Source organism: Molossus molossus, unplaced genomic scaffold (assembly GCF_014108415.1).
Source record: "Molossus molossus isolate mMolMol1 unplaced genomic scaffold, mMolMol1.p scaffold_m16_p_1, whole genome shotgun sequence".
NCBI classification, from domain to species: Eukaryota; Metazoa; Chordata; class Mammalia; order Chiroptera; family Molossidae; genus Molossus; species Molossus molossus.
In genome coordinates, this window is record NW_023425344.1 from 54,813,334 (window position 1) to 54,825,630 (window position 12,297).

Genomic DNA, 12,297 nt, shown 5'->3' on the forward strand with positions numbered 1-12,297 from the left:
TTGCAGATCTACCAGCTTTTCCTCTCCTCCTAAGGTCTGTCCTCTGCATAGCAACAGTTGACCCACTGGAAATGCATCAGATGATGTCACTGCTCTGTTCAAAGTTCTGCAATAACTGTCCATTGCACTCAGGGTAAAATTCCAAGCCCTTAAAATGACTGTCAAGACCTGCTTCAGCTGCTGCCCCATCCATTCTAGGCCTTGGCCGTCTACCTGTCCTTTACCCACCCTATACCAGCCACCCCAGCTCCCTTGTAGCATGCAGTGACTCGTTCCTCTGTCTGGAACATACATTCTCCAGATATGCACATGGCTAATCCCCTCACCTCCCTTAAACCTTTGATCAAATGTCACCTTCTCAGTGGGACTTACCTGACTGACATTTAAAAATTGCATTCTGTTTCATCTGCAAATACCACATTCCCCTTGTCTCCTATCTGCCTCTTACCTTTACTTTTCCTCTAATGTGAATCTTTATCCATCCCTTCACCTCTCCCTGCTTCCTGGGATGTTGTCTCTTGTTTGCTGTGGTATTCCCAGTGTTAAATACTGTGGGGCACTTAAGGGGTACCCCAAAATGTTTGCCAAACTAAATGATTAAAATGCATTTTTGTGGGCTGGAAAAATGGAAACTTAATCCAAAATTTTCCTTAGATCGCCCAAAAATGACACATTGGCAAACTTGCTTACTATCAGATGCTTATGTCTAGTGTTTCCAAATAGCTTTTTAGAAAAAATGAGCCAGGTATTTAGTTTTCATTGAGGGTTACAAAAGCTAAACTTTAAAATCAGCTCTTTTTGGAGCTGTGCACATACAAAAAAAAAAAAAAACACTTCTTTTTTGAATGTATGCCTTTTTTCTTTTGCCGCAGATAGCATTGCAAAAGAGCTGAAACTTCTGAAACTCTCTGGCCAATTAAGAAAATGTCACCTTTGAGCACAGCCAGTGAAGATAAAGAGCCCTCCTCTATTAGAACATTTTTGAGCATTTTCTGAATAACTGAAAATAGCCTGATGATGACAGTGATTTGAGTCTGAGGGAAGCAGCACCAGCAATTTCCCAGTCATGTCTGGGAAAGTTAAGTGAAGTCAGACGCTGAGTGCTGAGAGAGTCAGTCAGTCACTAAGATACTGAAGAATAGAATGGGAGTATTCTTGGCCCTACAGACTCTGCGTTTTGCTCTCATTGGTGATTCTGAGACAGCAATTGTGCATTAGTCCAAGCAAAAAGTAGAAGTAAAGTCCTGACTAAAATCAAACCTGTATCCTCCTGACCACTGTTATCAACCCTGCAGGGCTGACACCCCTTGGCATGGCTGCCGTTAAAATCACCCAGCCTCATCATCCCACAAATGCTCGTGGTACTCTCTGGCTTTGATAGGAATATTTAATTACCTAGCAGGTGCAAAAAAGATATGAGTTTAAAAAATAACAACATATTTGTCTTGAAGCCTTAGGGATACTGGTAAAATTTCAGATTATATCAACTTGAAGAGCAATCTATAAACAAACAAAAACAGGAAAAAGATGATACTTTATATTAAAAGCATGGGCCTTGCTTGTTCATTGAGGTCCACGTGCTCATTCTTGAAGTGGGAAGGCACACGGCCATCTTGAAATGCAGCAGCACAGCACGGACTGTAAACAAAGGAGAGTAACCCTGACCTTGTGGGCAGGACCAGCAGGGGACTGTGTCTGGTGTTGTGGGTGTGACATTGGAGGATGGGTGACCATTCCCCCACCTCTCCTCCAGGGGAGATGCCATGTTCCCTGATTAAAATGAAAAGTAGGGCCTAAGTTCTCACCAGAAGGAAAAGGAACACCCATTGAAAAGAGAAGGCTGAGGATACCCCAAATCTCAAAGGCAAGTGTGGCTGCTGAAGGAGAAAATATTACTACATTACTGAGAATAGAGTTTTATTTGGAGGTGGCGGTGGGGGGGGTTGTTATCAGAGAAAGGGGAGGTGTGGTTTTTGAGATTCAGAAAGTTACAGCCAATTTTTTATTAAAAACAAAATTAGATGTCACCAAGTGACAGCTGTCTCTTGTTTTATTACAGTTTGTAAAAGCTGCACTCAAGCACCGATTTTTTTTTTTTTAATTTTACTATGGAAACTATAAACATACACAGAAATTGACAAGACTACAGGGGTGGGAAAAAGTAGGTTCATTAAAGACAATAAAGAACTCTGTGCCAGAGTGTGCTTGAATGTAGCAAGTAGACTACAAGTATGTGCGACTAATGAAGGCTGGCAATTTGAACACTTATGAGATTATACCTAAGTGCACTGTGCCACTGTGACATGCTTTTGAATTAATAAAGCTGTGGTAATAATCATAACCACATGAACAACTGTTAACCTACCTTTGTCGACCCCTGTATATCTATTATCTGTCCAAACCTAATTTAGAGTCTTATTTGTTTGTTCTGGTTAAGAACTTTTAATAATTGGAAACAATGTAAATGTCTAACTGTATAGTGCTAATCAGATAAACTAGAATACAAGTTCAACGTTTTTTCAACCGGGCAACACTAAGCAACTGCTTAAAAGAATGAGGTGGTTTATTTATGTACTGACAGGTACAAATGTTTACAATATATTGAACTAATTTTGTAACCTAATATTTCACAATATATTGAAGAAGTAAGCTACAGAATAAATTGTACATAGTAATAAAATATTTAAAACCGTATGTTTATGTGATAAAATGACTAAGATGGATACAGTGGTTTTCTTTGGGTTCATTTAACTTTTTATGCTCTTTTGTTTTACTTGAATTTTTAAATTGTTTGTATTGCCTTCATGATTAAAAAATAAAGATATTATCAATATTTTAAACCCTCTTTATCAACAGTTAATGTGGCCATATAACTGCTACATGGCTATACCTGTCTTTAAAATCTTGATTCAAAAACCTTCTGACTGAGCCTTCAAAAATATGACCTTAGAAAAGCATATAATCTCAGAAAGGTTTACAGAATATCACTGACATAATGGGCAAGGAAGGTTCTGGGAATAAATTGACTTAAAGTAATATTATATTTTCTATAACCAGAGTGCTACATAAATCATTGATCAGGACAAACATCTTCCATGATATTTTAAGAGGCTCTGAGCTAACTGATCAGTATTTAAGCTTCTTTGTTAGTTTTAATGTCTTCAATTGTCACTTATGGGAGCAATTTTAAATGAAAACATTATTCTAAGCTTTTCTAAAATGTAGTTTGTCAACTTAGATATCAAATAAGAAAAACAACCCTCAGAAGAATAAATTATTTGTTTTTCTTTTGGCAACATTAAATTTGTCATATCATCTTTTCAATAAAATAATCAATAAGATGTGGTGCAGACAAATGCTGGAGGATTCATTATTAATATGCCATGGCATTATCGCAGAGCAGTGTGCGTGTGACTGGAGAGAGGGCTGGAACAGAAAGTACTGGAAGAGGCTCTGTGATCTGGACCAACCCCTGCGTATTACAGATAAAACTAGACATGTTGGGGGGGGGGTGGGATTCAACATATTAAATTTTTAGTTATACTAAAAATTGTCACGTTATAGTATATTAATGTCACGTTATAGTATATTAATTTCATCTGCAACTTCATCTAATTCTCCCAACAGCCCTATGAGATAGACAATACTATTCCCACTTAGTAGTTCAGATCTCTGAGTCTCAGAAGTTAAGTAATAAGATGTAGATCACACATTGGTGTGAGAGAGCTAAGCTTTGAACCCAGGTCTGGTATCTTCTACCCACCTCAGCCCTTACTACCTTGAACTGTCATATCAGTTGATAAATTTTTTTGTGTAAATTTAGTCTCTAGAAGTTCTCCCAACTCTGATCCTCTTCCCCATTCCACAGATACCGTCTTCTTGAGAACCTTATCATCCCTTCCTAGACCGTCACAGTAACTCCTAGTCACTGGTCACCATTTTCCTTCTCACAGTTTCTTGCTGCTTTTGGGACTCATTGGGTGAGGCCAGATTGTCTGCTCCCTTGCAGAAAAGGAGAAGCAGACACTGATCTACCTCAGAGCCCTCAGGGTGCTTGGATTGTGGTTGGTAAGTTCCATTTCCACTGAAAGGAATGAAGGTTCCTAAGTGAAGTTGTTAATTCCATATCTGGATTACGACATGTTTATGATGAACCTGAAATATATTGTTATACAAGACAGCAAGAATGTTATCAAAGACTACTAGGCTTCTGTTGCAAAACAAACAACAACAACAAAAACTTAAAATTGCTTTATGAGGCTCCCATGACCAAAAATGGAACAATTTGAGCATCAAGAAGGATAATTGCACTATTCAATCATATAGTTTAAACTCATGAGTTCATACTGATACCAGAAACAAAACAATAATAGCACAAAACTGCATTGATCTTCATTGGAAGATGCTAATAAACCAACACATTATTTTGAAAAATAATAGATAAATGGAAAGAATTAATTATTATTAATTGGTTGATCTTATTTTGCCTTTATGAAGTATACCACTGGGTGACCAAATATTAAATGATGAATGATCAACAGTCTCTATATAAGAATTCCAGTGATTAAATGAAGATGGCACAGTAGAAATAGAATATCACCATATTGAATGACCTCATGAGGTGGTAGATCTTGGCATTGACCATCAGTAGCTGTCAATATCATGAAGTGTGAAACAACCAGATTCTATATATATCCCATGACAGAAGAACACACCATCTCCTATAAAATAGTGTTGCCACATTGAAAGGAAACTACATCTGATCAAGCCTTCACATCCAACAATCAAGTTATAGGAAACACAGAAGACCAAGGAAGATGTTAAATAACACCACAGGAATAAAGTCAGCAAACTCCAGACTACAGGACAAACAACAGGGTTTCTTTGACAAATAAACTGCCAAGAAAAAGAGAGCAAGATTGGGGGTGTGGGGGACATAACAATTGTGGATCTTCATGATCATGAATCAAAACTAAACTGTAAACATAAATGATGGCATTTATGAAATAATTGTGAGTTCAATCATTGACTAGATATTTGATGATGTTATTATTATTTTCAGCATAATAATGATGTAGCTCTTGTGTTTTCAACCAAAGTCTTTATCTTTTATAAATTCATACAGTTATATTTAGATATAAAATGCTATGATGCCTATGATTTGCTTAAAAATAATGTGGGAGTGAGACAACAGGTGGGATTATTAGAGAAAATAATATTGAGAGTTAATTCTTGAAACTGAGCAGAGGGAACATAAGGGTTCATTATACTATTTGTTCCCATTTTGTAGGTGATTAATTTTTTCTATTATAAAAATTTTGTAAAAAGAATCTTCCAGAACTCCCCATTCCTTAGCAAGTGGCTTAAGATCTGAATTAGACACCGAAAAAAAGAAAGAAGGTGCAGGTAATGATGATGTGAAAAGCTGAAGAAACATATGGATCATTTAGGTTTGGGAAGTCTTCCCCAAGACAGAACATTTGCCACATACCTTCAGGCCTTTGCTCATGCCAGTCCTCATCCTAGAGCATCCTATTCCTCCATTCTCTGCCACCAAAACTCTCCATCCTGCAAACTCAAATTTCCCCTGATGTTGTTTGCATGTGTTAGCCCCAGAAGACTTCCAGCCATTGGAGGGCAAGAATCCTGTCTTAGTTTCATCCCTCCTTCCCATGTACGAGTACATTCACCGGGTACTCCATACCTGTTGAATTGGACTTAGGTAACTGAGGCTCAAAGATGTGGACCCTGACTTCTCCCATCTCATGAGTGGCTGAACTTGGACTAAAAATCTCATGTACCTAGGAATATAAGTCCTGACCTCAACGTCTCCAATACCCCTTCAGCATTGTGCACCACACTCTTCCCCTTGAAAGTTAGGATTTCAGATTCATGGTCTCTGAGGAAAATAACATTAACTTAGAGGAGCTGAAAGTTTCTTCCGTATTGCCATGCAGTGGCAGATAGAGAGCATGGAGCCTTGGCTGAGTGGCCAAAGGGCAAATATGTTTTGATTGTGGAAAGTGGCCTGGGAGCTGGGACACAGCCGGGACAAGGAGTTGCAATGTGACAAGCACCATGAATGCACTGGACTCCCAAAGGCCCCCAGAGAAGCACAGGAAGGCAAGGAGATCCCTGAAGCCTCCTTCATGTGATCACACATCAGCACGTGAAATCTGAAAAGGAACGATAATCTCTTTCCAAACAAGCTTGCTATATTTGGGCCACCACCCTTACCTGCACATCTTTATGAAATAATAGTTCACTCTAGATAAGTGAGTCCTGTAAAGATTGTCTTTTAAAGGATCCACAGGTAGAGAGAACTTAAAAAGAGGTGTGCCCTCCTGTATTGGATGGAAAAACCTTCTCCTGTCCTTTCAGTCACCCAGCAGCAGAGGCTGCCAGTAAGTGTCCTGTCCCCAAACATGACTCCCCCTCAAACTGCTGTGAACCACTTGCTCCCCTTGAACTACACCCAATCTGCCAATCTTGGGATAAATATAGACCAACTATTGTCTTAGTTTACTAAGGTTGTTGTAAAAAATTACCACAAATTAGGATGGCTTAACATACCAGAAATTTATGCTCTCACCGTTCTAGAAGCTAGAAATCTTAAATCAAGGTTTCAGTAAGTCCATGTTCCCTGGAAAGCCAAAGTCAGGAGGGAGGATGTTTCCTAGCTTCTTTCAACTTCTGGTAGCCCCAGGCATTCCTTGTCTTGGAAGTATCAACTGGAATCTCTACCTCCATCTTCAAGTGGCCTTCCTCCTCCAAGTCTGTCTTTGTCCAGATTCCCTTCTTACAAGGACACTGGTCATCCAGTCATGTGGGCTTAGGACCCACCCAAAGTCAGTATGACCTCACTTTAACTTGATTGCATCTGCCAAGACCAGATTTCTATATAAGGCTACATTCACAGGCACTAGATTTTAGGGTCAACATATATTTTTTGTGGGAACACAACCCAAACCAGCTATATTTTGTTCACATCCAAGCCATGCTCATGAAACACCCTCCTCTCCACTGATAAAAGAAAGTTAATAATGTAATCAATTATAAGTTACATTTACATTCAAGATAGCCTCTGCTAACACCACAATAATTTTTTTTTATTTAGTTATTTACCTATTTATTTATTAACAGTCTTGATGGTAGAAGGCTGGTTGAAACTGTTTAAATCAGGTGTTTTCTTAACCAGAGTGCTGTGGACATTTGAAGGGGACATAACACATGGAGAGAGCTATACCAAAAAAGTGTCCTGGTCCCTGGACACTAAATAACAGTAGTACCCTACAGGCATTGTGATAAGCAAGATAAAAGAAGGGGGGAAAGGAAGAAAGGAGGAAAAGGAGGAGGGAGGAAATGCCTTCACATATTTCTAAACTTATCAGAATCATTGAAAACTAACAGTCTAAATTAAGGAGATTTTTAATGGCCTTCCTCAGAGCCCCGCACAGAATGGGTCATGCTAAGCACCAGCAGTTCTGATTGGTCAGCCGGGCTGCTGACTGCAAGGTCTCTAGGTGCGTCAGGACGTTCTGATTTGGACATGGCTAGTAGCATGTGTACTGCTTGGGAGGCATGTGCAAATTTTAAGGGCACTGTTTCACTTCTTTGCTATGCTTAATACTATCTATTTTTTTCCAACATTGTACATGAGGTAGAGTCAAAAATAGAATCAAAAAAAGCAAAAAATGGCAGAAGGTAAAAATAGCCTCTGTTCTTTTTTGGTATAAGCTCATTGCAAAGTGGATATAATGTCTTTCCTCTGTGCACAGGGAGGATATCTTCTTTTCAGTTTTTGAAATTTAATTGATTGGGGTGACATTGATTAATAACATAAGTTTTAGGTGTACAGCAATTACTGGGTGTGGGACATAGGAGGACACAGGAATCTTTCATTGAAAAATGTAGAAATTATGACATTTGAGAACAGTGAATTTATGTTTGCCTTTGTGTGTGTGTGTGTGTGTGTGTGCGTGTGTGTATGTGATGTTATACACAGAGATTGGCAAAAGTAGGTTTATAGTTGTGAGTACATGAAACAGTTATTCTTGTATTATTTATTAATTATTATATTATATATTTGTATTACAACTGTAAGCCTACTTTTGCCTACCCCTATATGTATATTTGTGGGTGGGATGTATTTCCCTTCTTTCTTATCTGCTTCCTTCCTCACTAAAATAATTAGAAAAATGTAAAAAGGGGGAGACCAGTGGTACTGGGAAGAATATATTTTTCTGGGAAATGAATATTCAGTGGATTCATACATTTTCTGGAATATTTAAAATTCATTTTTTTCTTCCCATCAAAAAAAGCAAGATATTATATACATTTAATGGCTATACTCATATACATCCATGTCTTCTGATTAGTAACTAGGATGTTTATTAAGTAGAACATGAATATTAATTTGGTTCTGTAGCTACTTATTTAATGCTTTCTTTGGAATCATAGCTTTCCTTACAAGTTAGAGTAAAAGTCAACATTTGAAATTCTTTCCCCTGGAAGAAATATAATTTCACTTATTAGGAGATTTAATTGCTTAGCTAGTTTTGTCTATAAAAGCAAGAGGAATATCTGAAGAAAAGTGAGAGGTCTACTGTCTAAAGCCTTTATTGATCTGGGTTATTCTTAAAGGAATAAAAAAAATTTTTTAAGTTCTGATACTAAAAACAAAGCTCTTGATGAGAACTGAGTTCATGCTGAGATAAAAAGTTACAAAGCAAGAGAACAGCCTCATTATGTTTTAAAATCCCAGGGAGAGTCATTGTTTTGCCAAAGCAATGTGGTAAGACAGCCTGGGACCCAACATCGGTGCCCAGGAGACTAGGAGTAAAAAGCTTTAGAAGCTTTGAATTTAAAAAAAAAAAAAAACAATGAAGATTAAAGGAGTTAATCAGGAAATCTGAGGTTATATAAGGGTGAGCAGGTCAACCAGCTCATATATCTGGCTTGGAGCACATGTTTGCAATGACCAAACTTTTCCACGGAAGATTGTACTTTATGATAATCTTCCAGAATGAAAGAAGTGACAAGAAACATTAAAGTTTGAAAAGTGACCCCAACCGCCACTGACACCTGAGAACATCCTGGCCTCTCCAGAGGCATCTGACTGAGGAAAGCAGATGAGCCAGCTGGGGCTCGAACCCTGAAGGGACGGACAGGAAGAGGAAGAAAGTGGGTCATGTTTGGTGAAGCAGCCTGTCTGTCTTGGCAAGTCAAGGTGGCCAGCTTGGAGGCTGCCACCCCTGTGGTGGCTGGCGGCCACACATCAAGTCCTCCTCCCCAGAGGTGGCATGGCTGCCACTCGAGACTTCACATGGCACCGAGGCAGAAACTAGACAAACATCTGGAATATAGCCTCTGAAGCTCTAAGGCTTAATACTCACAATAATTCTTCTCAAAATTAGTGGAAAGCGATCATTCACTATTTAAACAAGAACCACTCAGGAAAAAAAAAAAGCTTTCTAGGATGGTGTGTGAAGGGACAGAAATTCTAGGGAAGTGACCCAACTTCTTCTTAACTTAATTGGGGTTGAGTTTCTAGGAAGGCACATAAAACCTGAATTAGAGAGACAGTTCCTTGTCATGTACCAGTTGATAACTCATTAAGTGACATCATTCACCTCCTTTCTTTTTATTTTATTTATTTTTAATTTTTAAAAAATATGTTTTTATTGAATCCAGAGAGAGGAAGGGAGAGGAAGAGGGAGATGGAAACATTGATGAGAGAGAAACATCGATTGGCTGCCTCTTGCACGCCCCCTACTGGAGATCAAACCCACAACCCAGGCATGTGTCCTGACTGGGAATCGAACCAGCGACCTCCTGGTACATAGGTTGGTGCTGAATCAACTAAGCCACTCTGGCTGGGCCACCTTCTTTTTTAAGCTATGCTTATTCTAGTCAAATCTTACTGACAGTAGCAGCTTGGATTTGAAAGGGCACCTATGTTCTTTGCAGAGCACTTACTGCAAGGTTTTTAACAACCCATATTTGCCCTGTGTTTGACTCATAATGCCCAACAAAACATGCCGCTGTTTGACATTACGCAGCAAGCACTGTGTCGCTCAGACCTTGTTGCAGACTCAGTGGTTCTACCTGCTCATTTTATTTTCACTTCTGACACTGATGGCCTCTTCTAGCACAGTGTTCAGAAAACACAAACAAACCCTACTGCACCTGCAGGACAGCAATTTCCACCAGTTGTGATGACAGTGAATAAGTGACAGGTACCAAGTCCCCATCTGTGATAGGAATGTGGGCCTTCATCACCTGGACTCCTAAATGTGACAATTATAATGTGTACACATTTTCTTGATTTTATTTTTATGAAAATATAGTTTTCTTAGCAACAGAGTTAAGCAACGCTTAATTTTTCTTTATGATGAGGAGTTTGGCAGAACATAGGCAATTAGCTAGGAGCCGTGTAAACTCAGGAAACCTGATTAAGGGTTAGATAAAAATTCATCTAAAAATTTAGGCTTAAGCCCTGGTGAATAACACATCTTTCTAAAAGCATTAGCAGTTTGGCTTTAAATGGGACATTGGGTTAATTCAGTCTCTGCTTCCCTGCTACACAGCATCCTTTCAAGGTAGAAATTCAATTTATGGTAAGGAAAATGGATATGATATGCATGAGCTTGTCTTTACTTAACAGGGATGATGAATGTAATGTTCTGGTAAATAAAATATTCCAAATAATTAAGCTTTCTCTATATAATGTAGTTTGTCACTTTTCAAAAATGGGAGAGAAACATATTTAAAACTATATTTAACATTTACAGTAAAGTCACTAATAAACTCCATGTCTGCACTTGTCATCTGTTAAATAAGAATATTAAATCAGAAGAGCTTTAGTATCAGCTCTTTATGATCTAAAATATGATTCACCTGAGGTCAACAAATAATGTAGATGATCCATAAATGAGCACCAGGAAGTCCACAAAACACCCAAAACTGTATTCAGTATTGCGTGTACATACTTATGTACTTTTTTCCCTTGAGAGAAGATCCATAAATTGTATCAATACTTGAACTCTGGGTCCCCAATAAGGTTAAGATTAAGAACATCTAACATTCATTCTGCAATGAATTTGACCCTTAAGTGAGTTACTTTTTCTTTGAAAATTCATAAGCCTCCTCGGGATGGTCTGGTGCTTGAAGGTGTCCTTATACCAACAGTAATACCGGCTCAAGTTTCTTTGGTCCATGGTTTTCAACCTACAGGCTTCTCTTGCAAAGAGCAAAAGCAAAGCTTGTACTTTCGAGTTGTGGATAAGGAAATGGGGTGGGAGCAGAATGGCTCAGGGATGTGTCATAGAGGTGGTCAGTGAGAGCCCTGCGAGTCGGTCAGGGATGCTTTTACTTCCTGATCCAGTCTTTCCATTGTAGTGTGCTATGCAGAGTGCCACAGAAGCTAAATTGTAATGCACACAGCTCCGCATTTTAGAAAACACCTTTGTTAGTTAAGGTCTTCAAACTCTAAGCCTTCCAAAAAAACTGATCTAAAACTAATCTGACTAATGGCAAATATGAATTTCAATTTATAAATGGAAAATACTACCCTGTGCATACATTTTTTTCAGGCTCCTGCTCGTTAAATTCTAATAAGAACTTTTGAATAGCGCCTTGTGCTTTCCACAGGACTTTCAGGTACAAAATGACCCACAAGCCTTACAAGCTATTGGCAGTCAGCTAGCACCCCCATAATGTAGATGGAGAAAATCAAGACTCCTAGGAGTGAGGGCACGTGTCACAACCACAGAGAAAGGGGCAGAGCCAGAATGCAATGATAATCCCAATTTTGCACCTGTTCATTTTACCACAGCTGTCCCTACAATGTCTTAGGACACTGGGGGTAGAGAAAGGGTTCACAGGCTGGGAAATATGTTGTCAGGTGAGATCATTTTCATAGACTCATGCGTTGGAGAGCGAGTTGTGTGCAAAAGAAATTCTACAGTAAGATAACAGTGCATTTCCTGGAGTCTATATTTGAAGGACAGATATATCTCTGACCAGCTTTGAGAATGGAAGTCCTCCAGACTTCTGGAGGAAAACTACTGAGACTGAAATCCTTCCCGGTTCTAAATGCAGCCCACAAGTTTTTACCAAAAAAAAAAAAAAGGTGGATTTGTATGTTGTTTATTTTCTCTTTCCAGAACACTACATAGCCTACTTCAAAGCCTAGAGACTACGAGAGAGATTTAAGACAAGAAAGGGCTATTGTTGCTCCCTGTCTTATTGGCTCTTTGCAAATTCCATAGGAACCGAAACCCAATAATTAGCCTA

The 12,297-nt window shown here is 38.7% G+C and overlaps 1 protein-coding gene across 1 annotated transcript in view; it reads left to right on the forward strand.

The window, feature by feature from the left end:
* Nucleotides 1–12,297, forward strand: part of PARM1 (prostate androgen-regulated mucin-like protein 1) — a 98,679-nt gene that overhangs the window by 9,297 nt on the left and 77,085 nt on the right. The gene's annotated exons all lie outside the window — the stretch shown is intronic.